Source organism: Anser anser, assembly GCF_964211835.1.
Source record: "Anser anser genome assembly, chromosome: 10".
Classification (NCBI taxonomy): Eukaryota; Metazoa; Chordata; class Aves; order Anseriformes; family Anatidae; genus Anser; species Anser anser.
The window spans coordinates 12,661,698-12,686,390 of NC_139730.1; the positions used below are offsets into that span (position 1 = coordinate 12,661,698).

Sequence of the window (24,693 nt, forward strand, 5' to 3'; positions counted from 1 at the left end):
ATTGCCAGGGACCCCACAGCACTCACAAAAACAGGCAGCATGTATGTGTATGTGTGTGAAGAATAGCTATACCTGCTGGATTCCTGCAGGCAGTCTTCACAATGCTGCTCTACAATCAGATAACACTAGTCTAATTCAGGAAAGAATTTCATCTTGTATCTGTAAGATAGGGAGAATTACATTCTCCAACTTCCTCAAAATACTATGAACCTGATAACCTATTTGTAAAAAACTCAAGAGATCTTAGGATGAAAGTGCAAACAGCTTATGTCTGCAGAATTCAGAAAGGCTCTCTACACATCAACAGCTTTGCAGGGCATTGTGTTATGGACAAATGGTAAAAATTCTCACCTTTCTACATGTCATTCCATTGCCATTAACTATGCTCTCTCAAACCAAGAACAATCGCTCCAGTTCTTCCAAAATCTAGTTATTTTCTTATTCTTGGGTAGTAACTGTGTACCTCCTGTCATATCATATGAGAGGCTTATAGACACTCCAAGGGGTACAACATCTGAAGTGTCAGAGACAACTGTTTTTCCCAAAATCTCATTAGACAGTTCTTTTCAGCAGACACTGATTTGCAAGGCTGCTGCTCTGGCCCCGAGGAGATCAGCTCAGGATATCTTTAGAAATCACAAAGTATTGAGTGCACACCTTAGAGAAAAAGCAACACAGATAAAATCAGGATATCAGTTCCAGCTAAAATGTTGGGATTGTGCTTGAAAGAAATAAAATGCCTTCAAATTACCAAGCTTATCTCTTGGCCTTGTGTTTTTCCTGTGCCTTGAAGATGTCTGTGCTCAAAGCTTTTCCCTTTCTTTGGACAATAGGGACTGCAAAGGAGCCTTTTCAGTGTGTCAGGTCAATAGTCCAGAGACTGAGAAGGATTTGTGCTATAGATAGTAACAGCATCAAAGAGGCCATTACATCTTCAGCACCAGTAATCCCCATTTTAAAAACTCCATTATCTGACTGGCTCTTCATTTGCTTGTCACGTAATCCTTGCTGTTGTGGTAACTCAGAAGTGAATGCTGTGAGCTTAATAGAGAAGTCACAGAATTGCCTGTCCATTGCCTGTCCAGTCAGGCTGGTTATGGGCAAGGCAGAAAGGAATCACAGAGCAGTAAGGACTTCAGAGATGTTAACTGAGCAACAGGAATAACGTCTGTGAAGATGCTGCTGCAGTTGTGAAATACTTAACAGACATTCCTGGGGATTGACTGTTTTCTGATTTTCATTCCATCAAAAAGGAAGAGACTGATAGGCTTGTAAGTTGATCATGGCATAGCTGTGGAAGAAATCCTTGCTTTCAAAGTCTCAAATCCAAAAAATAGTCAAAAAATAAGAGGCTGAGAATCACGGTGATCATTCCTGAGAAGATATGTCAGCTTTATGGAAGTCAGTGCTCCCACTTGCATCTATATCTTAAATCCCACCTGTACAAATCACAGCCCTTTGCAGCTTGCTAAAAGAGGAGAATTAGGGGGAGATTAGTACAAAGGTCTGTCACCAAGAATGGGCCAAAGTAGGGAACCTGAAGATGACCAGTTGTGGCACAAGATGTTGTCAGATTGCCTTTAACGCTCAGGAATCTGATGCAAAGTATTTTAAAATAGCTGTTGTAGATACAATGACGACTAAACAGCAGCTCACCACGCCATCAAATAAGAAAACAGTTTCTCCTTTAACAAGCAACTTTGTGGTGCTTCTCCTGCATGAGACCAAAAGGACTGGTTGCTCAGCTGGGGCATCCAACTGAAATATGGAATCTCTCTTTTGGCAAAGAGCCTAATATTTTAGTCTTGAATTAGAGCAAAGTATCCTTTGTTGCAGAAGCCCAGAAGCAATGTCTAGAGGAACATTCCAGCTGCAGCCCATGGAAGACCCTGCAAGATACAAAGACAGTGGCTAGTACATAAGTCAGCTATTTTGATGCCTCAAAAATAAAATAATTAGGAATTAAAGACACAGTCCCACTTCAAGTTGCTGCACATAAGAAGTAGTTGCTCTGTTTCCTTAGAAAAAGGTTCCAAATAGTTGGTTAATAACTCACGGTCAGATGCAAATCCTCCACTGATGCTGTATGAATGGCAGTCGGCACACATCACACAAGGAGATGCAACAGCTGAATTGTCATGACTAGAGTTGAGGGTGGGGGAAGGATCATCCTTCACTGTCACCATAACTGTGACATCTTTCTGTCTGCAGTGTTTCAGACACCCAACAACATGAAGAAGAGTAGTTTATCATTACATGTTCTTCATTTATTCCATCTTCTGAATTTGCAGGAAATGGAAGTTGAAGAAATGAGATGACAAGCCTAGATTTCAAACTGACTTGTGATGACACTTTGGAAAACAACACAATTGCTTTACCATGAATTGCTTGCCATGGTCAGGCTGACACCGGCTTTAGCAGTTTCATTACACTCAAATTAAGGGAGCAGCAACTCTGCATCCACAATGCCAGCCAGCAGCTGTTAAAGACAGACTATTTACTGCATCTTTCAGCTTATAGTGCCAGAGACCTCAGTGCACCAATTAGGCTTTAATCACCCCATCAGGCTCACCCTTACAGCCTCTGCTTTGTCTCCAGGACCTCCATTTAAGTTCTGGCCTGGGCACCCTGCTGTGGGCCTGCCTGTTCCTGAGCTGTTTTTCAGCTTTCCTGGACTGACCTCGGACCTGACTTGTTCTTTGCTTGATGATGGCTGGGCAGTTGATGGAACCTGTTGTGGTCACCAGCTTGCTTAGTTCAGGTAGTGCACATCTGTACCCTGTTGGAGAGGGTGCTGCCTCTGCTGTAGTCTCCCCCACCTGATGGCTTCTCTCTCCTCATGGAACAGCCCTGCTCTCAATTCTCCCTGAAACTTGGTCATCTGACGTGCCTCAGCGATGCCAAGGGGCGTGTGGATGAGAAGGGATGGGGATGTTTGCAGAGGTATTAAAGCAACAATTCTTCCACTATTACTTTCTTACCCACAGTTTTCCTTCTCCTCACGCTTCTATTGTGCAGCTGTAATCCATTGTCAAAAGCAAAATGAAATGATAGTCTCGGGACTAACTAGGATGTGCGATGTGATAAAGGGTGGCTCTTTAAGGTAGGATCAAGCCAGAAAAGAGTGACTAGAAAATGGCACTGGTAACCAGAGCCTCTAGACCAAACCTAACTCCCATCAGTAGTGAGCCAGAATCAATGCTTTTTCTCGACTACTGGATAGAAAGCATTAAATGATTTCAGCCCTGTTCCTAGACAAAAACTGGCTCAAATTAAGAACTGGATGAGCCACAGAGACCAAACTTTCTCCCTTTTTTGAGATGCACATGCAAGGATAGGACAAGTTTGTTCTGCTTGAATATGTGCAGAGCACACTATACATGCGGTGGAAGTGTTGTAGCTTTAAAAAAACGTGGACGAGTTTTAGGCAGGTGATTAACCACAGGACATTTTTGCCTCACTTTCTCAGATTAAGCTTTTCACAACATAGGCACCTAGTGCTCCCAGTGGGATGTACCCCTATCTAAAAGTATTGAAGGATGAGTTTATGCACTGAAGTTTATGCACTTTCCATGCTTTGGTTGCATGTTATATTGATTTTAGAGTAATGCAACTACAAAATCTCAGTACAACAGAATGAAGAAAATACTGCTAATGCGAAGGAGCTCACAGCAAGCTGTAGTCATGTCTTACTCAGGCATGCAAGCTGCAGCAATGCTCACTTTCACAGCAGTCTGCCTCCCAGGAAACTTAACATACTCCTTCTTGCCCCATTTCAAGGATGAGGATTCTCTCCCAAACTTGCAGATAGTGTCATACACTATTTCATTACTTCCCCAAGGCTACACTATCTTGGTTTCCAGTCTAAACACTAGTAAATTTGCTTTGCTTCATAATCATAACTATCACACTGGGGTACATCTTTTCCTTAGAGCCGGAGAAGATCTAACTCTGTAGGGATTCCTTGGCACACTCATAAGCTATTTGCTTTTCTTGCTCTAAAGTTTGCCTAGAAAAAACGGCCAGAATTTGTGCACTGAACCCCAGCGACTTTCAGCTTCGAGAACAATCTGATGGACAATGTAAACTAGATCAAACTTCATGCTATTCAAGCTCCCTCACAGCCTGCACCTGAAACACAGAGCCTTAAAATAAGCCAGCAGCCCTAGCAGGTTTGTGCGGAGGAGGGCTTGGATAGACTTGGGATTCTGGCCCTTGAAGCATTTAAATTCTTCTCTGCAGTTGGAAATAACTAACACCTCTTCCTGCAGTTACAAAACATTATGTGCAGCCATGCTTTTTCAACAGTTCGTCTTCCTTCCTGCTGTCAGTGACAGCAGTATACAGCAGAGGGACCCAAAGTCTTCTGCAGCTGTGCCTGAGCATTGTGTCACACGCAGCGGGAACATGGCGAGGACAGCCTCTCACAGCAGTGCAGGAACAGGGACAGAGACTGACAAGGAAAAAAAGTCTTTTGAGCTCAGTCACCCAACACACCAATTAAACAGAGGCAAGACGCATATATTTCTAAAGGCTTTTTTTTTTCCTGCCATTGTTACAGGTCTTTGAAAGGTAGATGGATGGATCAGGCCAGTGAATAAGTGGGACAGTCGTAATGCTTCTAAAATAGCATTCCCTACCACTAATAGATCCCTTTTCTCTGTATCTGAAGGGTAAAATGTCGGGTTTCTTTGCCTTTCTTGTTGTTGTTACTACATATAGCTCTGGAAATATATATTTTTAAATGGTAAACAGCTCTGGGGAGAAAAGGTATAATTGATGATGATGATTAGACTTGGACAAAGAGGCATCCTACTGATAATTAGACTGTGATAAAAGACGTTTTCTACACCATATATTTTCTACTCGTTTCTCCCTCCTGAAGTGAAGCTTTTGGGGGGTTCTTTTTAGTTTGAGGTTTACATTAGCCTTGAAGTACATGCAATAATACCATCTGGCTTTGAAAAGATTTGTACACCCCACTGGTCTTAGTATGCTGTGTATTTCCTTTTGTGCTCATTTACTAGCGAGTATTTGTTTCTCTAACTTGGTCTTCTAGCTCAAGTTGAGCCTCAGAGTTGTGGTACAGTGTTTTATCTTGGGTCAAAACCAAGGTGGGGCTTTGGAAGCAGCACTCACAAAGGATTCCGAAGTATGTTGCTCATTAGACAGCAATGTATGAATTCCCCTGCTGTTCAGCCACCTACTGATTTGGGGTAGAGCAAATCGCCCTAGCTGGTACCAACACAGTGAACAACACCAAGCTGCTGAACAGCTCATCCCACTCTTGCACAACCCAGGAAGCAGTGCTGAGCTACACAAGTTGCAGCACTCAGAAACTAGAAGGACCCACCTCCAGCAGTGATCTGGAGTCTCAGCCATGCTATCTCCTAATTGCACAGGCTGACTGGCAACCAAGACACAAGCTCAGACCTGTGGTTCTGTTTCCAGAATCTACACAAACATGCATGTGTGTGTGTACATTCATAGAAATGTGTATTTAGGTATATAGCCAGTGAACAAAAGTACACATCAATCGCAGGGTTTCTTATTCAGTGTGCCCGATCTAAAAATTTGTACTTTTAAAATAAACTTCCCTTATTCACACACCACATCCACTGTCATTCAGATAGACAGACAACAGGGCTGCACACAGCCTCCAGGTACTCACCCCTCATACCAAGAAAATCAGTAATTTGTTTGCTTTTGGCACCTGTGTTAAGGATTTAGTCTTTCTACAGATTCTACAGCTATCATAAAATATTGCTCCATTCGGCTACAGATAGAAGCCTTCTAAAACAAAGCTGGGAATTTCACAACAGATACCTACATGCTCCTTCCCCCAACCCATTAAGACCTAACTTGTGCCAAAAGACCAGTGAGGCCAAATAACACAGACTATAAATGGAATGGAAGTCATTGCAAAATGAGAAGTTTCGTTCCTTGACTATCATGGCACCTCAAAATCTTTTAGTGTCCTACCTCATTGTTCCAAAAGAAAGCAAGTTAATATTATTAAGGAATATCTTTCCTTTCACCTGATCATCTTATTCTCTCTGCAATCATTTTAAACCAGGCCTTCAAAATCAAATGATCTGTTTTAAAACGATGCCTGTCTAACAATTCATTTGGTGGTTTTCTACATATTGAAATGTTACCTTCCACCACCCGCCAAATATACAGCAAAGTGAATCTGAGGTGTTTGCCTCATACTGTTCATTTGGAAGCTGCTCCATTAGAGAAATACCAAATATTTTGAGACTCAAAAGAAAAGAGACATTGAGATCTAACTATATTGTTGAATAACCTGTATTTAAACTCCTTCAACTGACAAGCTCAGAGGCAGACTTAAAATATATGATTTCTGCCCATGGGTTGTTCACTTACATGAGAAAAATGATCCAACAGTCCTCTCCAGATGGCAAAGGCAATTTGGATTCATTACACTTTGACAGAAGGTAGGACAATATTTTTTTTAAATAGATCCAATATAAGAAGCTCTAGAATAACTCCATTGGGAGTTATTCTGATTAAAGAATTGGGATTAATTTCTGAGTATTTACTCAGACTGTCAACAGAGTCGAAACTCATATTCAGAGCAAAAGTTGACTCTGCTTTGGAAAAGACTTGCTGCAAATAAGCAGCCGTTCAGTCACCAACACCCTCCTCCTGAAGGCAGGTTAACTGCATAAGAGAGGATTTGCCAGTGCTTTTAAAGGTCTTCTTATAGCTCCAGTTATACATTCATTCTCGCGCTATGCCTTACAAATGTGCCGTGTTGTGCAAGCAGTGGGTTTGCGTATTATTTATGCTTTGCCTTGACAACTGAAGTTTACCTAAAATATAGATTTTACTCAGAAAAAGATATTACTTGATCATAAGATCTGCCCAGTAAAATGGAGACTCTCAGATTTCACACTGAGAAAACGAGTAACACCACTAAAACCAACATGAGTAACTTTACATCTAGCTGATTTATGTATTCATGGAGTTTAATATATTATCGCTACTGAAGAATTTGTGACATTCCAGTTATATCTAGCATTTATGTATATGAAATATTGGTTTGTACTTGAAGTTCAAAACTCCCGTAGACTAATTCTTGGCTTTCCGATGACAAAAAAATATTCTGAAATGGTTTCTTTCCCATGGCTCTATGCCCTGAGTTCTTAAACTTGTACTAACAATGAGATTGCCAATACCATCCTTTCAGTAACCATGAGATTCCTAACACCACCCAGTACCTTAACAGATAATCTCTACAGGGGCTTGATGTTCCTAGAAAGTAGCAGCAGGGATTCAGAGAGTCAGTGTATTCCAGAATCTAACATATGCTTAGCACATCTTCTAGCAAGCAAATGTACAAAATTTCTTGATTTTTCACTGAGTCCTCTCTATATTCTAGTTAGATGTCCAGTACAGAAGTGAGAAGGCAGGAAAAGTAAGATTTTTTCTTCGTTGGGACTTTATACTCTATTAAGCACTCTCTTGTATTATGACCACAATAAGCAGTAAACTCTTCTACACAACCAGACAGTAATGAGGCTTCCTGCAATCACACCAATCCTGTTAACAGCTGTAACACTTTGTGCAGATGCATCTAGTCCTCTTGTAGCACCAGAACAGTACTGAATAGTGTTCACAGCTATTTATTCTTTCCAGAAGGATGCATTGTTCTGCCCATCAAAACATACCTGCCAGAAACTGTCATTAAAAAAAAAAAGAGAAGACTTTGTGAGTCATATGCAGAGCTTTTCAACAGTTGCTAAAGCAGGATTTTGGAACTGCAGAGAGGAAACAGTTACCTTTCCACAGCTTTTAATAGCTGCATGTCTTTCCACTGACTTCAGTGCTCTTAACATAGCATGAGAAAGGCAACTGCTGTCTGAGGGGACCTTACCTCTGCACTGCACTCAAGCAGTTTCAATGCACATTCTTACTGAATTAAGCAGTTTTAATGCACAATCTTACTGAATTAAAAGTGAATTCTGCATATCTGCACTACATACGTCACCCTGCACCAAAATATCTTTCAACAGTGTTCCGAGCACTACGAGTAATAGCTGTCGCTTATGTGCTTTTTACACCCCATCAGTAAGGGGAAAAGTGCACGGCTGTTACCCACCCACATGTGCACAGAGCTATTGTCAAATGTCCACAATGATATGCACCTTGCAGCTGAAGCAAAAAGTCATCAGATTTGTCAAGATCCTTAGATTCTTTCTAGAGGATGGTAGTTGTCTTTGTAGAACTCAATGATTCTAAATACAAAACATTTTTCAGTGAGAAAATGTAGACTGGCAACCCGCATGCAAATTTGAACAAGTTGACCATGACTATACCCCATGACCTGAAATAGCAGATATCTAATGCCATTTTTCACTCTGCCCACACACACTTCTACACACAAACACACACTTACTAGTGAATACGCCCCTCAGATCTACACTGCAGGCATACACGTTTGGTCACAGTCATTTACTCCATTGATTCAGAATCAATGGAGAGCAATAAGCATTTCCAGGCACAATTCCTTAGTCTAACCACATATTCCTGTACCTGTGATAGGCTGGACATTCTGATGCTGTCACTTTCTCTTCAGTGCTTAAAACATGGAATATGATTACATGTTGCCCTGAGTGGAACAACAGTATCTAGACACACAGAGGAGCATGAAACAGAACTCCAGAATTTTAGAGACTAATGGGTGGCTGCCACTGAAAAAAAATAAAGACTAAAGGCACTCAGAGAAGCTGCAGAATTAACTTTCCTGAATAAAATGAGTCTTCTCCATATTGAGTTGCAACTATGTAATACCACAAAATGCAGAAGTTCACAGATGCTTCTCGAACTTCTTTTAACTGCACTAAAAACAGCTGAGAGTACGTGAGCCTCGTGTGGGCTTTTTAGGGGTATGACACCTACCTCTGTAATGGTTTTCTTCAGGAAAGGATTTGCCCATTCACAAGGAAATCTTGGTCAATAACCTTCTTGCATCCACAGATTCAGAATTAATCATGTCCTCTGCTACACTGGGCATAAGTTGCCATGTCCCACAGGAATACACTGCAGCCTTAGTAGATATCCTCCCCCTGATTGCTTTGACAATAGGGTTAAAGTGTGTACCACAATTACCCTGGATTTTTGCACAGCTATGGTGTTTAGTGAGTTGAGGTATAGAAGCTGCTTCTGACTGACTGCGGCCATTTGTATACTACTTGGAAAAGATATTACAAAGAGAATGAAACAATATATTCTTGGTAGAAATTCCTGACATTTCCTACCATTACAATAACCAACATCTTAGAGCTAGATTTGTAACTGGTAGGGATCTAAAAATAATTTAGCAGTACTTAGGAAACAGTTTTAATCTATCGAGTCACACTGCCCTCCACTCCCTTGCTATAGGAATGCATCACAACTGTGAATTCATGGAGAGAAAAATGCTAAAAAAATGCTAAAATGACCATAAAACAGAGTAGTATCACTTCCATCTTCTGACTGGAGGATGGAGGTACACCACAGGGGATGAGGAATATATATATGTGTACACACACACTTACATACAAACAGTCTTTTTGGTACAAAGATTGTTTGGTGGCAAACCAGAGGTTGACCCCCAGTTTCCTGCATCCCTGCGTTTAGGTCCTCATTCGCTGTTAGTCTTTTCCCAGCTACATTAGGAACCCCTGGCCAAAGAGCTCTAAGCAGGAAAGGCAGAGACCATCACCCTGCTCTGCCTAGCAACCATTATCAACACGCACATTTTTATCGTCTTTACTCTTGCCCTCGTATCCATAATGCCTGAGAAATTACCACCCTATAATTTCCCTCTACATTGCAGCAACAGTTCTGTGCTTCAGCAGGCATAAAGTGCCTTAGGCTACCTATTTTCAAGATATGACTGCACATCTGGGGCACATACATTAGTTCAACAAAAAGTCTGAGATGAAACAGACCAGAATTCTATTGACTTACCTTTGTATTGCTGCAGATATACAGTACAGAATAAAACTACTGCAGATATACAGTACAGAATAAAACAGCTCAGATTGCTAGCTAACATAGTGGTTTGCCAAACTTCTGAACACAAAATTAAGTGGAAATCATTTTAAACTCAATGAATGCATGTTTTTGGAGGTGGGATATGGATTACTGAGATTTTTGACAGTATTTCAGACCACAAGGGATTGCTACAAATTGACTGAATCAAGCCAAAGTACTCCCTTGTTCACAATTTAGCAAAAACTAACACCTAGGCTGCATCCATTTCTACAAGCAATACACAAACCCAACAAATGTAGGTGTTGCTGCTTTCCTGGGAGCATACACTTTCCATTCGGCAAAGCTTCACCACATGGCTTCTTGCAGACAAAGAATTTGGAGTAGAAATTAGACCTCACTATTCTTAAAACACAACAGGAATAAACAAATCAGATTTCCAAGAAAACCCATCTCAGTGGAGTTGTCAAAGTTGATACAGGGAAAAAGACACCAGAAATAATGGCTTGCATTTAATAGTGATAATGAAACAACCGAACACACACTTGTACACAAATACACACACACAAACGCATGCAAGACTTAGTTCCCGAGGATCCACATACATGCAGAATCTTTACCAACTCCTTTTGTGAATGACACAAAGATTGGAAAAGTAATAATGACTTCTGTCAGCACAACACAGCACTTTGGTAAACTGAAAAGATTTAACAATGTCTGTTTTAATACAGCAATGTGCAAGGTCATGCACGTAGAAGCAAAATCTAGACGTGCCTACAGATCAGGGGGTTATATCCTGACAAAGCAGAGAACCTGAAAAGGACTGCGTGTCTGCACGGGTTCTCAAGGCTTTTGTAACCACGGACTATAAGCAGCTATGTAGTGAGGAGGAAATGGAAAGATCTGGGAGAAATCCCTAAAGTAAGGGAAGAGTTCAGTATGTTTAATTTATCTTAAAAGGGGATCAAGAGATGAGGTGATTATTTATGAAAAGGCATTATGCTAACAACTAAAGAGCTTTGTAAGTGAGCACTGAAACACATAAAAATAACAACTGTCTCCAAGTAAGTGGGAGATAAATAGAGAGTACACTTTAAAAGCAAGCTGATTAACTGGCAGAACAAACTGACAGAGGAGACGCTGAATTTTCAGTTATTAAACAACTTTGTATCAGGACAGGGTGCTCTCCTGGAAGGTTTGCCTTAGCCAGATATGTCTTCTCACCTTTCAGTGAGGAATAGATTAATGAAATGGTCCCTTTGCTTTTGCCTTCAGAGAACCTAGGACAGCTATGCAATACGCATTATCTTCGTGGGAGAAATGCTATAGGCCAATACCTAATTTTTTTTCTGAACTACAAATACAGACAGAAGCCTATCACTACGCATAAAATAGCAACTGCCAAAGCAAGAAGTCACCCAGATGACATGACCAGTCAAGTATGTGCAGGTAGGTGGTGCATGCACGAGAAGTTGTACGGCCTAATGTATGTTAATTCAAAATCAAGTGCATGTACACTGTGCAAACATACTGAAGCAATTTGAGAACTAAATACAGTCTTTAACATCTACTGGTACTACTTCTGTTAAATTCTTTTAAAAATAACAATGCTATGCAACACGTACACAGTTTTAGCTATAGCCTAGGTCTAGACAGCGCCCTCCTGGCTACACATTCACTTGTGCCTGTCTCAAGTAGCAAGTAGTAACTCACGGCCTGAACTCTTCCCAGACAGATAAAAAGTGTCCTTCATACTTTTGCTCTGCTCTCTTTGAGTAACTGACCTGTTATGACTGCTCAGCTGTGGGTGACAAAAGCAAGTCCTATATAAACCAAACTTCTGTGTTCTCTTCCTGTGTGGAAGAAGCTAACTGGTTCTCACTAGAGGCCCTGTTTCTGTGTTAACAATCCACAACCTGCACAATTCCAGAGGTATTACTGCCCAGTGTGCCATGTGCTTAGCTAACAGCATGTCAATTCAAATTACAATTGCTCTGAGGAAAGAGCCTTACAAACAGAAGCCTTCCAGGTGGCTCAGCAGATTGGTCCATTTGCCATACATGGTAGAACAAGTTAGCCTTTTCTGACTATGCCTTTGGAGTAAAAATATCTCATTAAATAATAACTATGGCACGAGTGAGCGCTACTAGATGAGCACTAAGCAGGTACCCAACTGAGTCTTAGCTCACTGGCTGGGAGCAAACACGGTTTGCTTTTGCATGCCCAACATCTGGATGCAGGCAATTAGCAGAAAAGCAAACAGGGTACCAGGCAAAATGTAGGACTCCCGAGGAGCATAGATGGCAACTCTAGGACACCCCTTATCTCCCTGTCACAGCTCCAAATCAAGCCAGGACACTGCCTGTTCCCTAGCACAGCACACAGGTCTGTTATACAGATTCCTGTGTTGCCCTCCTCACCATACCTGACTGTCACCCAGCTGTATGGTAAGCAATCCGATCACCACACAAAGTTTGTTCCTTTTCCTTATTTTGCCTTCAGGTCTCAATTCTGTGGTGTTTGCATACATAAGAAGGCTGACCAAGAACAGCTTCTTAGTACAGTGAAAAGATTCCAACTCAGTGGTTCATCTGATAAGCATCCTCAAAACATCTCAATACAATTGTAAAAATAAATTGTGTCCTTTCACTGTGCAAAAGGAAGAATTAATATTGAACAGCTACAGGTCCAATCAGACATAGCTCCTGTGTGACTGAGACAAGTTTATAATTACTTCTTCTACTTTATCAAGCTTCAAGCAATGCACTTCAATGGAGAAAGTCAGCAAGAACAATTCTGAACTTAACATGACTAATGGAATTTGTAAACTTTCATATAAGAAAAGGCATCAGCTGGAACCTCAACTCCCTGACTTGTTCCCTTTAATCAGCAATGACTTGCCAGTATCGTCTGGATCTTCACACTGTTTCAAAGAGCACATCAAAAAGACTAGATAGTCTAAAAAATAAAAGACAAAATACTTCTCTAACTCCTTTGTGGACATTTCTTTCTCAATTGTTCTCCTATGCCCCTGCAATCACACTTCAATAACATTAAGTTTCACGATCCCTCTTTCTTACCCAGATTAAGCTTTAGAAGTTATAAGGTAACTCGGTTCGTCGCATCACATCACTGACAGATACTCCCACCTCTCTTGTAAGAAAGAATTGCATTTCTAGCCCTTACGTTTGCAAACTAGAGCTTGGAAATACGTGCGCACTGAGCATCTAAGCCTACTGTCATTCTAGAACAACAAAAGAGGTGATGGATTGGCTCAGGAACCAATGTTCTTGAAGCTGGAGATTGTCCATTGGTGTCTATAAAATGCAAGCAAGGCAGCCATAATGGAATAAGGGGGTAGCTGCTTGCTGGTGCTAATTCCATGGGTACTTATGGCAAGGCTGAACAGAACCTTCTCATCTCGTTATTTCATAACTAAGGTGTCCCGTAGTACTCATATATAAGCAAACACTCTGCTGAGGCACTAAGAACTGCCTAGTTCATTGCACCCTTAACCCTCCCCTATAAATTCCTGATTACCGTTTTGTTAGGGAAAAAATAACAATTTACATATTTATAAGCAGATGATAGAACTTTTAAAAACTGATCAAAGACACAGTGTTGTGAAAAGACTGCTTTATATATGCCTGAATGGGAGAAAATTCCTGACAGTTTAAGTCCATGAGCTTGCATTTCAGGCTGATCAGTTAACATTATGAATGTAAGTGGCTATTATTCTTGTATTTCCTACGACAGCAATAGAAAGTCACATTTATGTATCATATTGCAGGCAAAGACACTCTATTCTGACTCAAGCCAAAGTTGCCTGTGGTATGTGCTTCTGACCCAGTACATCATCTTTGGCTCATGGGTAGAGACTATCTAAAACCCTGCTGGTGCATGATGTGCAATGATCAGATTAGCAAGTGCCTACAGTGTGATAAGCAGTATAAATCAGTCAGAACTGCAGAAGAATCTCTTCTGATCTGTAGAAAACTGTAGTCCGTGGCGTACTTTTTTCTCCCATCCTACTGACAGTGCCTACGCTGCAAGCAGTGCCCCATGCCCAGCACTCCTAGCTGAATTAGGAGCTGGCCCTCTGATTCTGAAAGCCACTCTTACTGATTTTCAATCGGTTTAAGGCAAGACAAAAAATCTAAGTTTATAGCATATAACAGCGTGATCCTAAAAGTTGTCTCCTGGCATATTTTATGTAGCTAAGGATTTACCCAGTTTCATCTGTTTCCATTCTGACAACAGGGAATAATTTGGAAATCCTTCTTTCTGGAAATAGTAATTGTGATGAAGTTGTATGAGATGAGAGGAGTTCAAAGCTAAGTATCTGAAAATCAAGTAGCACTTCATGGTATATATTAAAAACTGATGGGCTTAAGTGATTTGGCAAACCTAGAAAAGGTCACTTGGCAATTAAGTAAGTGACAGAGGTTGTTTCAGGACATGTGTTCTTGCTTCTTGAAGGCTTATTATTACAGCAGGTAAGAGAGGCTGAACGTCTGTACACCGGGAGAATGAATGATTCATGTGCAAGTGTGCAAAATTCACACAATTCTCATTTCCCAGATGCTGTACATGATATGCTGAGAGTTTCTTTCAGATTTGCATTGTCTAGGTTTTTTAAAAGAATGAATAAAGGAATTTTATCCATCCCTTCTTAAAGGATGAGTAAGATATTTATTTCTAACCTAGCACTGATAAAGATTGGTGTCTGGGTATAATGCCTGAAATGATTTCTTAAGTATTATATATGGCTTATTTGATGTTGCATGAACTTTGTTTTAGTACTGCTCCCTGGTCTGTTTGCTGCACCCCTCTCCCTGCTTTTTGAGCAGGATGGAGAAAGGGGGTGCTTACTTCCATTCAGGAAAGGCTGATGCCTGTTCTTAAGGGAGGGAATCATGAGAACAGTGTGCAGTAATGGATCTCTGGGGAAAAGTATACAATCAAGAAAATCCAATAAAAACGTTTCCTTGCTATACTCTCAAAGCTTCTAGTAAGCTATGGCTCAGGGTCTTTCTGGTTATCAAGGATACCTCTATGTTTAACAGCCCATCACGCGTTTTCTTCATCTTGAATTTGCCTGATTACTTTTCATACCCATGTAAACTTTTGGCATACATAACACCCTATAGCAAAAGAGCCTGTACGTTAATTGTGTGCTCTGCATTTTGTACTTTTATACCTTTTTCTTAAAAGGAATAAAACCTTTCAACATCTGAAATAATATATTTTTCTTCGTTTTACAAAAAACTCTGATTAATGCAGCCTTTGCTTTGTTGCTTTTCAAAACCTTACGAAACAATGGTCTTACAGAACTCACACCTGTTGGAGAAGAAAAGCTACAGATTGCATTACCTTGCTGTGCTGCTTTGAACGTAAATGAAAAGCCCAGACAGCCTGAAAGGATCATTTCTTCTAAACATGGAGTGTGTTTAACTTTACTTGCAAGCATGTGAGTCTGCACTGACACCGAAAAGCAAAGTACTTTCTGCTGTGCACTGTACAACAAGACCTTTAACATTGCCAAATACTCTTAAATTGCTGCTATGTTACTATTTTAAGTACTGAGCCTCTTCGGTTTGGCTTTTTACTCCACTAGTGAGATATCTACAAGTGGAATGGGCAGCTCTCACAAGCAGGGTCATCATGCCCTTCTATATGGGATCATACCTTCCACATGGATTTAAACTCAGAACATACAGCGGAACTGAACCTTCAAGGCCAGAAGTATAAATCAAAAAGAGAAAGACCAAAAACTTTCAGACTGCTACTACGAAGACAAATAGTCAAAGCCCACCCGCATGCCAGTGAGCTTCATTCTGTTTTGAAGGTAATTCAGCGCAGTAGCATTTATGCACTTCCTTCCAACAGGTTTCTCTGACCACCCAGGGAGCATGAAGAAAACCATGGTGAAGGATATGTGGAAGTCATATCAAAACCATCTTTTTTTGGAGGAAATGTCAGAGTGGTAGGTGATTTGTAGATTCTCTACAGCAGTGGCTTTCAATCAGTCACACTGCTCTACAGAATATGGAACAGCCTCTGAGACACTGGAAATTTTAGCACAGAAAGCCATTCCCTTCCAGTCCTTTACCTCTTGAGTTAAAAGTATTCTCTGTCAGACTCTTAAAATAAAATAGACACGAACCAGCTTTTTGACATTAACACTTCTGTAATTAAGACATTTTAGATTTACTTTATAGTAAGCATGGTAGAGCTGTCAAAATGTTTTTCTTTGGAAAGGGTTTTTTTGTTATTTTTGAAAAACAATGCTATGCAGCATGTGAGGAAGAAAAAGAAGCTTCAGAATGATCTCCAACCTTCCACTCTGACCCTCAGCCTCAGTTCCACTCAGGTAACAGAAATGTCTCTAATATTACACTTTTCTTGATTAATGTGATAGTTTATGCCAAATGACATCTAGTTTTCCATTGACATCAGGCGGTTATTAAATGTTAGCAAATACCCCATTCTCTGGAATGCTAAGATAGGAAAACAAAATATCTTCTATCCCAGATGGCATTTCATCTATCATACTTGATTTTTTGCTGAGAATAACAACTAAGATTGTGTTTATTTGCATCCCTGTCTATTCAGGTCTTGTGTTAACAACAACAAATAAGACAGAGAGGCTCTCCTTACCTTCTGTCAAAGGATATCAAGAAGAAATCAGCTGAAGCTGGCAAAACCATTCTGCTGTGAATTTGCTAGAAGATCAGAGCCATAGCCAGGTTCTGCAAAAAATGACAACAGATACCTCTCAGTTTTCATGCAGCAACTAAATTAGACTGAACTAAGCAATTGCCTACTGTATTAAAATTAAAACATAACTTAGAGTATGGAAAAGACATTCCATATTTATGAAATGCTGACACTAAGCTTTGCTCCATAAAACATAGAAAAACAAAACCAGTTCTTGTCCAAGGCAGGCACAGAGATGAAAGTGGGTTGTTTTAGTTATTTTAAACGCATAGCTTGACAGAATAGCCAAAACTTAATCATGCTTGCCTATTTGGCAACTGCTCCTCAGTGGTATCAGTTGCAACGGAGATGATTGTGTCTGGCCACCTGTGTCATATGGGAGCACAAGAGACTGATATTCACACTTGGAGGCTGCTCAGGTTGATGGGTGTCCAGCTTTGTTATAGGGTATTTACATGCTAGCCCTAATAATGCTTGCAGATTGGCAGTCCATGAGCATCAAAGGACACATTTCAGATGATAGTATTTCTGCACATTGAGTAGAAGCCAAAGGTTTCACTGGTAGAAGACCTTGGCCAAAGTCTCACATGCAAAATTTAGTTGTTTGTCTTTTGCATCCTTTATGAATTGATAGGCTAAGATGATGGCCAGGTACTCTTCCTATGGAGAGTACTGGGGGGTTTTCAGCAGAAGACCCACGTCCCCAAACTTGCATTGCCTAGCTCACTAACTTAGCCTACAGTTAGCAAACTACAGGCCAAAGCATACAACCCATTTCTTCAGAGGCTTCCAATGGATCTTTAGAGTAAAAGGAAATAGAGTAAGCAAATACTGCAATTCAGTAGCAAATCATAATTGACTAATCATAATTTACTAATGCCAGAAAGCCAGACTTCTGTTTGTTTGTTGTTTTCCAGGTAATTGCTATTTCAGGCACTGAACACATGGTCTTACACTGTACACGTTGCATAAGCCACCATCCCAGGCCTCTCCAGCACTTATAGATGTGATTTGCAAACACAAATCCTGGAGTGAGGGAGCGGCAGGCAGCAATATGGAAGCCAGCACTGCCCCTCTACTCCCTTCAGCAGCTCATTAGTTCCCTCGCATTAAAGGGTAGCCTGACTTTACAGGGGACAGTCACTGTTACTGAAACAGAGTGGTTGTGTCAAGTCTCTCTCCAACTATCCAAGAGTTCCTGAAGTATCTCAGCTCAGGTACCGGCTTTTCATTTATTGTACATGGGTTTGAGATACACTTGAAAACATCAGTGGAATGATTGCTAGCCACAGTGAATCCCTGCAGCTAGGCAATAAAACTGACAGAAGAAACTGAATGTTTATAAAGCTATATACATGGGGAAAACAACCACCCTAGCCTTGGTTATACAGAGAGGTACTTTCAGGTAACAATTACCACTAAGGAACAAGATCATGGGGTTACCTCAGGCAATCCTAAGGAAATGACAGCTCAGTACACACTAGTTTTTAAAACACAAATAATATATTAGGAATTAATAGAACCAGAGCAGAAAAATTGTTACCACCATGTATTTTTTACTGGTGTATTCCGCACACCGAATATTGTACATGCTTTGGACACCTCATTTAATAAGGATACAAAAGAAAAAGGTAAGATGATTTCAAATGAACAAATCCATAGACAAAAAACTAGGAGACAACAACCCTGGTTTAGGAACTCGCTATGCAGAAATTTCTGTAGACCAAGAAAAGGCACTAGGAAAGTGTTCCTATATCACCCTCACTTCGCTTCATATTCTTCCTAACCAGCCACTGTTAGCCAGGGGTATTGGCTTACAAGGATTTGTTCTTGTATAAGAAATTGAGCTTTTTCTAAGATCTCATTGGGGAAAAAATGCTGTTTTCTGGGCACTGAATCACCCATTTGAATGTACAGCGTATGTCTTGTTTTAGGAAGGCTTCAGAAACATGCTCAATAACCTCAGAAAATGAAAGATGCTTATATACTTTGTCCCGAGCTCTGCTTCTGCTGCAGTTCAAGAAGAAAAACAAATATCCATTACTATGGATGATAATAAAGCCTTCTCACCTAGGCGTAGCAGTATCTGAAATGTGTGATTACTTGATGCATGCAAGACAAAAATGCTGCTTCCTCCTTTCCAGAAAGTTAACTGGTTGTTTAGTTTGCCAAATTACAGCTTCACAGGTGAGTTTCTTGTGATACGCAGGAAGAGAGCACTCAAGAATAGGGACAGATTATATGCCTGCCACTGATTGGAAAAAGATATCCAACAGAACATAACCTTATTTTGAATGTCTGACTTACGCTGTTTCAATCTACCATTACCAATGAGATTTCAATATGGGGCTAATGGGAACCCAACCCAAAGAGCTGACAGCGAAAAAAAAGAATCATACATATTCAAATCAACAAGAAAACTATAGTGTACGTTACAGCATAGTACACTTTCTGTGCTGCATCACGTGCAATCTAATGTCAAAGCAAAAGCCCTTCAGGGCTGGGGAAGGAATGGGTCTTTAATTTTTGGTTTAGGCTGTCAGCACAAAGAAAGATTTCCTATGTAGCACTGCATGCTTCTGATCAATATTCTTCTCCTCCACATACTAACTGTCATCTTTATTGAGATGGGAATGTTTCCGGTATCTAATATTACATTATTTGGGGATGTAACAAATACCTGATATTTCATTCCCTAGCTCATAGGCTCCTGGCACAGGATATTGCCAATTTTCATGGAAGTTACTCGTATCCTGCTGCAGACCTCCAGTTTACATGTGGCAGATATGAGCGACTGCATTAACCTTAATCTGAAGGAAAACATTTTATTATATAAGCACAGCCCTGCTCCCATAACGTTATTCATATCAATACAAAACATGGGGGAGACTGAACAAGTAAATTAAATAGTGTTCTGCTGCTTGTTTCCTAAACCATGTGGGATCTTAGGGGACTACAGACTCCTTCTGGTAGGGCACACAGTCCAGGTTGCGTGTCAGACTGCAGTACTGATACGCACTCACATTATCACTGCTGCCCTATCCAGCTCATGGTGCCTCAGCAATCCTGAGGATACCCTGGCTGACTTCTGTCTTCACTTCAGACCATCTGGGAGCACTAAACTGTACTGCCACCTCATAGTGCTGCTGCCACTCTTCCATCACCCTCTCTCCTCACAAAGAGATGTCAAAACTAGCATCGAATCACCACTTTGTCACAACAGCAGTGATGCTGGGCAGGCATATAGCATGCTAAATGCACAGAATAAGAGGCTGCAAGCTAAAGACTGTTTTCTGCATCTCTGGTGGACAGGGCAAAACATAATGGCTTTGCATGGCAGCAAGTGAGATTCATTCAGACATTATCAAAAGCTTTCAAAAGGTGAAGATAGTTCTGCACAAGAGTAGATTGCCCAGGTAATTCTGGAATTGTGTCACTGAAGATTTTCTTGCAAGCAGCTTTGCCAAGAGAGTCAAAGTTCGTAGGAAAAGAAAAATATTTTGTAAGGCCTAGCCTACAAATATTAAACTCAGCATGCTTCTGGATCCCTAGAGAAATAATTGTGCACAGAGGTTTATCTGGTGGTTTTGGGTTTGTCATAGCCCATCCGTGAATGGGAAATCTTGGCAATGACAAGGACTGTTTCTCCTCCAACAATCCTCATCAAAAAAGGGGCATACAACAAATGGCTTATCTCCAATCTGCAATTCTCTCTTCCACCCATCTGTAAATTTGAATTAATTAATAAATGCCCTTATGCTTTCAAGGTCATGGAAAATGAAAGGCGCCCAGCAAAATGGAGGCACTGTCAGTGAAGGGTTTTTATTATTATTATCGCAAACAGAAAATTTGTGAGGCAGAAGCACTTTCATCTATGCCATACGAGGGAAGCTGGAAAACTTAAAAGAAGAGAAAGATCGTAAATAAACTGTGCTTTGAATAAATGTGACCCTTCCCTAAAAAAGACTAAGGCTTTAGAGAACAGAGTCTCAAAACACATGATGAGGCCAAAGACATCATTAAATCAAGGATCTTCAAGCAAATTCAGCCATACTGTCTTTTTTGTTAGTCCCTGTTGATAGTGGACAAGATGTTTTCTACTGGCTGCTCACTGAAGAACTGGCACAGGGCTCTTCCACTTCTGGCCAGAGAGACCTCACATAGATAAGCTGTTTTTTGACAACTGCATCTGCGTACTTATTTGAAGCTCCTGGCTCAACCCAAAACTCTCTAGTGAATCTTACCACAATTAAAATACATAAATGATAGAACTACACGGCTACGTTTGTGTCACATAATTTAATGTCCACATCACATACACTGCTATAGGAGATTCCACAGCTTCCTTGTAAATTTCAAGCACCCTCAACAGGAAACAAATAAAATGATTTAGGGAGTAAGATGAAAATATCATTTAGATATATAGCACTTGACAAGTTATGAACAACACCATTAGATAAATGGCAACAGCACGTGTACTTATGGAAACACTTTCTGGAGACACACGCAGACTGAAACTTTTGGAAATAAAGATAAATGAAAATTTCTTTGGAGAAAATGTTTTGATTCTGGAGAACAAGAAGGATCAACTGCTTAAAAATTCTGGAAGACCCTAACCAGAAGGATCACTTAATTCTTGCGCTGCCTCAATGGCAGAATGTCCATCAATTATTAATCTTGATATGGCCACCAAAAAGAACAACTCTGAAGTCTATCTGCAAAATCCATTTCAGCCTGATGCCTAATTCAAGTCAGACTTTTGCTATTTTGTAAGGCAGGAGTGAAGTCTAGTCACTCAGAAAATGGGCCAATTTGTTTCCTCTTTTTCACTTAGACATTTAAAACTCATTGCAAGGCATAGAGTTCAGCAAGGAAAAAAGTGAAACAGGATAAAAACCATGAGGAAGATTCAATGGCTGCAGCTCAACAGCTGGGGAAAGAGGTGTCTCAGCAGGTGTGTGAACTTCTGACACTCCTCAGGACAGCAGAAGCCATCATACTGGGCCTGCAGCATCACACAGCACTTGCCTTCAAATTGCTGCAACCTCTGAGTTCATCTCCCTCAATGCTGACATATGTTGACAGACCTGCATGAAGACATTCTTGTGATAGATACAGAACTGCCATGTAATAATCAAATACTGAGATGTAATTTCATTAGCACTGAGAAATCTGGGCAGCGAGGCTTCTGACTGTCAGATCACATTCAGATAAAAGAAGGACCAATTAACTATGTGAGACGTTGATTAATGGAAATGAACCTGTCAGTTTCAGAGGAAGTCACACAGCTACTAACAAAGCAACTTGAGCATAAGGTAACACAGTTTATTATAAAAATCAAAGCCATAAATCAAGTATTCTGAATAGAACATTTTCACTAGCCTGTTATATATGCCACTGTGAGTAATCCTATTTATCCCTCTAGCGCAGCTGGATAGAAGAGGATGGTAAGCTGTCAGTACCACAGGGGAACCTTCAGAATAGATCGGAAGCACCTTTGGTTGCTTATTTTATCCATTTCATGCATCTGGTAGCCCTTATTTTGTTAATACATTACTTGTCCGACTTGTGGAAGCGTGCGCTTTTGGCAAACATACACTCAAACTTAGTAAGGAAGTTATGGTAACACAACTTTGTTATTGCTGTTATCACCACCATTAGTATTACAATTAACATTGTAAATTGCTAAAAAAACAAACAAACAAAAAAACACTAGGACCAAAAACAACAGTCATATATTCTGTATAATCCAGGCTAGTAAGCTATTGCATCATTTTGCCCTACTCTCAAACAGTATCAAATCTGTTCTCATCTTCTCTGTGAGGAAAAACAATTTTTAACACATTATCAAATCCATATTGTGCAGGAACAGATCTCTCTTCCTGCTTGTACCTCTCTGCTTCTGGCTCTCTAAAACTAAAAGCTTTAAATGTTCAACAAGGTAAAGACCCTGCATTTTAACTTTTTGAATTTTAATTTTTCCACATGCTACTACAGCCTAAGACCACAGTAAGAACAAATTGCAAAATGAAATCACATACATAAATTGCAAAATAGCAAACAAAACCAGGGGAAAATTACAGTAAAAGTAAAGGGCATACTTCTGAGTTGAATGGACACAGCTGTTTTGGCAATGATATTAACATGCAATCAAAAGAACAATAATGGTTGAAAAGTTTTGTGAGAAGTACCAGACTTCAATTTTCAGGAACATTCACAAGGAAAAGTTGAGCTAGTGGGATTATTTGTGAATCAGGGGATAGTAAGGTTGCAACACAGAAAAACATTTATTGCTTCACAGTCTCTCTTCTCTGTAGCATTTCCTTGTACATTTAATATCTATACATATCAATAGGCGGTATGTATTTGGTAACAAAGTAGATTGGTCACTAAGCCCTACAGGCAACAGTTGCAGAGGGAATAAATTTGAAGTCCTGACCATAAAGGTGACTGGGAGAGGTTGTAAGGAGGCTAGTAAAAATGAAACTAATTACTTGAAACAAGCAAGTTGAGGAAGGTAAGGTGCACTTGAAACAACAAAAGAAGCTGGGGGACAAAAGAAGTTGAAGAAAAAATAATAGACTTAATAGACATGCAAGAGATCATTAACAATCCACCTTCATGAAGATAAACCAGCTTTACCAATAGGCTCCCTTTCACTTTAGACCTTAGGGGCACTGTGTGGATTATTATGCACCAAATTATAACTGCTGTTTAGCTTTTTTTAATGTTTCAAACAGAAAATACTTTACCTGCTTTTTCTTGACAGAAATTGATGTGTAGATTGCTGACTGATTGAAAGATAACACCCAGACTGACATATACCAGACCAACACCTCAGCAAAATCCAGCCAGTACCATGTGATGGAGTAAAAGACATGGAGGTAAGCCACACAGTGATTTGACAAGAGAAGGAAGGAACTATAAAGCTCACCTGTTTAAGGAACTTGCCACTTTAAGGGATTAAATTATTTAAAGTGTCCCAACCCAAATCATTTTTAAAATGGCTTTTACCTTCCAGTCATCTTTCCCTTCCCCAAATTATCAGCAAAGGCCATTTTAGGAGGACAACAGGAATGGTTACTTTCGATACTACTGCCTTTTACAGAACAGAAAATTGTTTTAGTTTGTCAGATACTATATACCCATGAAGGCTTCTCCACAAACTCAGTAACAGGGCTACACACTCTTGCAGGGAGAGAATTAACTTTCACTGCTACCATCTGCAAAGTCTCAAGCAAACCTGAGGTACACCACAATGATAAACCCTGAGCACACACATGGGATTTACTATCTCATCCCTGATGAAGCACATATTAACCTGTCAGGCTCACCTGCTAGTCTTCTTTTTCTGTATTCTATACTGAAATTTAGGGAAAAAAATGGCAAACTCATTCACCTTTTATAAAAAAAACATTTTAACAGTCTTTCTACATCTTTACTGTCTGAACACAAAATTATTCATGCAAATCCCCAAAGAAATCAGAATCAGCAAGAGCATGCCTGTATCATTCTTCACACAATATTATTTCTCCTGGATTACACCTTACTCTATACACATATAAAATCATAACACACTACTGTAAAAACAGGAAGCAAACTAGTATACCCTTCTCAAGCAAAAACCTGTGATTAGAAAATTAAGCAGTGCTAGAGTCACATTAAGGTTCCACATCAAAACTATATGTGGTTGTGACTGATAACTCTAGACAAGAGCAATATGAGACACTGCACAATCACTGATGAGTTGCACTGGCAACTGTATTTAGACTATAGGTCTAAATAAACTGCAAGCACTGCATAAAAAAATTTGAGGTGCCCTAACAAGGTTGGGAAGGAAAGAATTTGCATACCCTTTTTCTACACTGCAACTGGCCGTCTGTCCTGCTAATAATTCCTTCTTTTCATGCTCCACTTCAATAGTGTTATTTTTAAAAGGTTTGATGAGAGTATCTTATGCTCTTAGTTTAC

General features: G+C 40.1%; 1 protein-coding gene across 1 annotated transcript in view; it reads right to left on the minus strand.

The window, feature by feature from the left end:
* The window catches only part of HCN4 (hyperpolarization activated cyclic nucleotide gated potassium channel 4), a 159,896-nt gene that overhangs the window by 133,455 nt on the left and 1,748 nt on the right, over positions 1-24,693 (minus strand). The window contains exon 2 of the mRNA XM_083850545.1: positions 16,663-16,754. The gene's annotated coding sequence lies outside the window, so the exon portion shown is untranslated. The remainder of the gene's footprint in view (positions 1-16,662; positions 16,755-24,693) is intronic.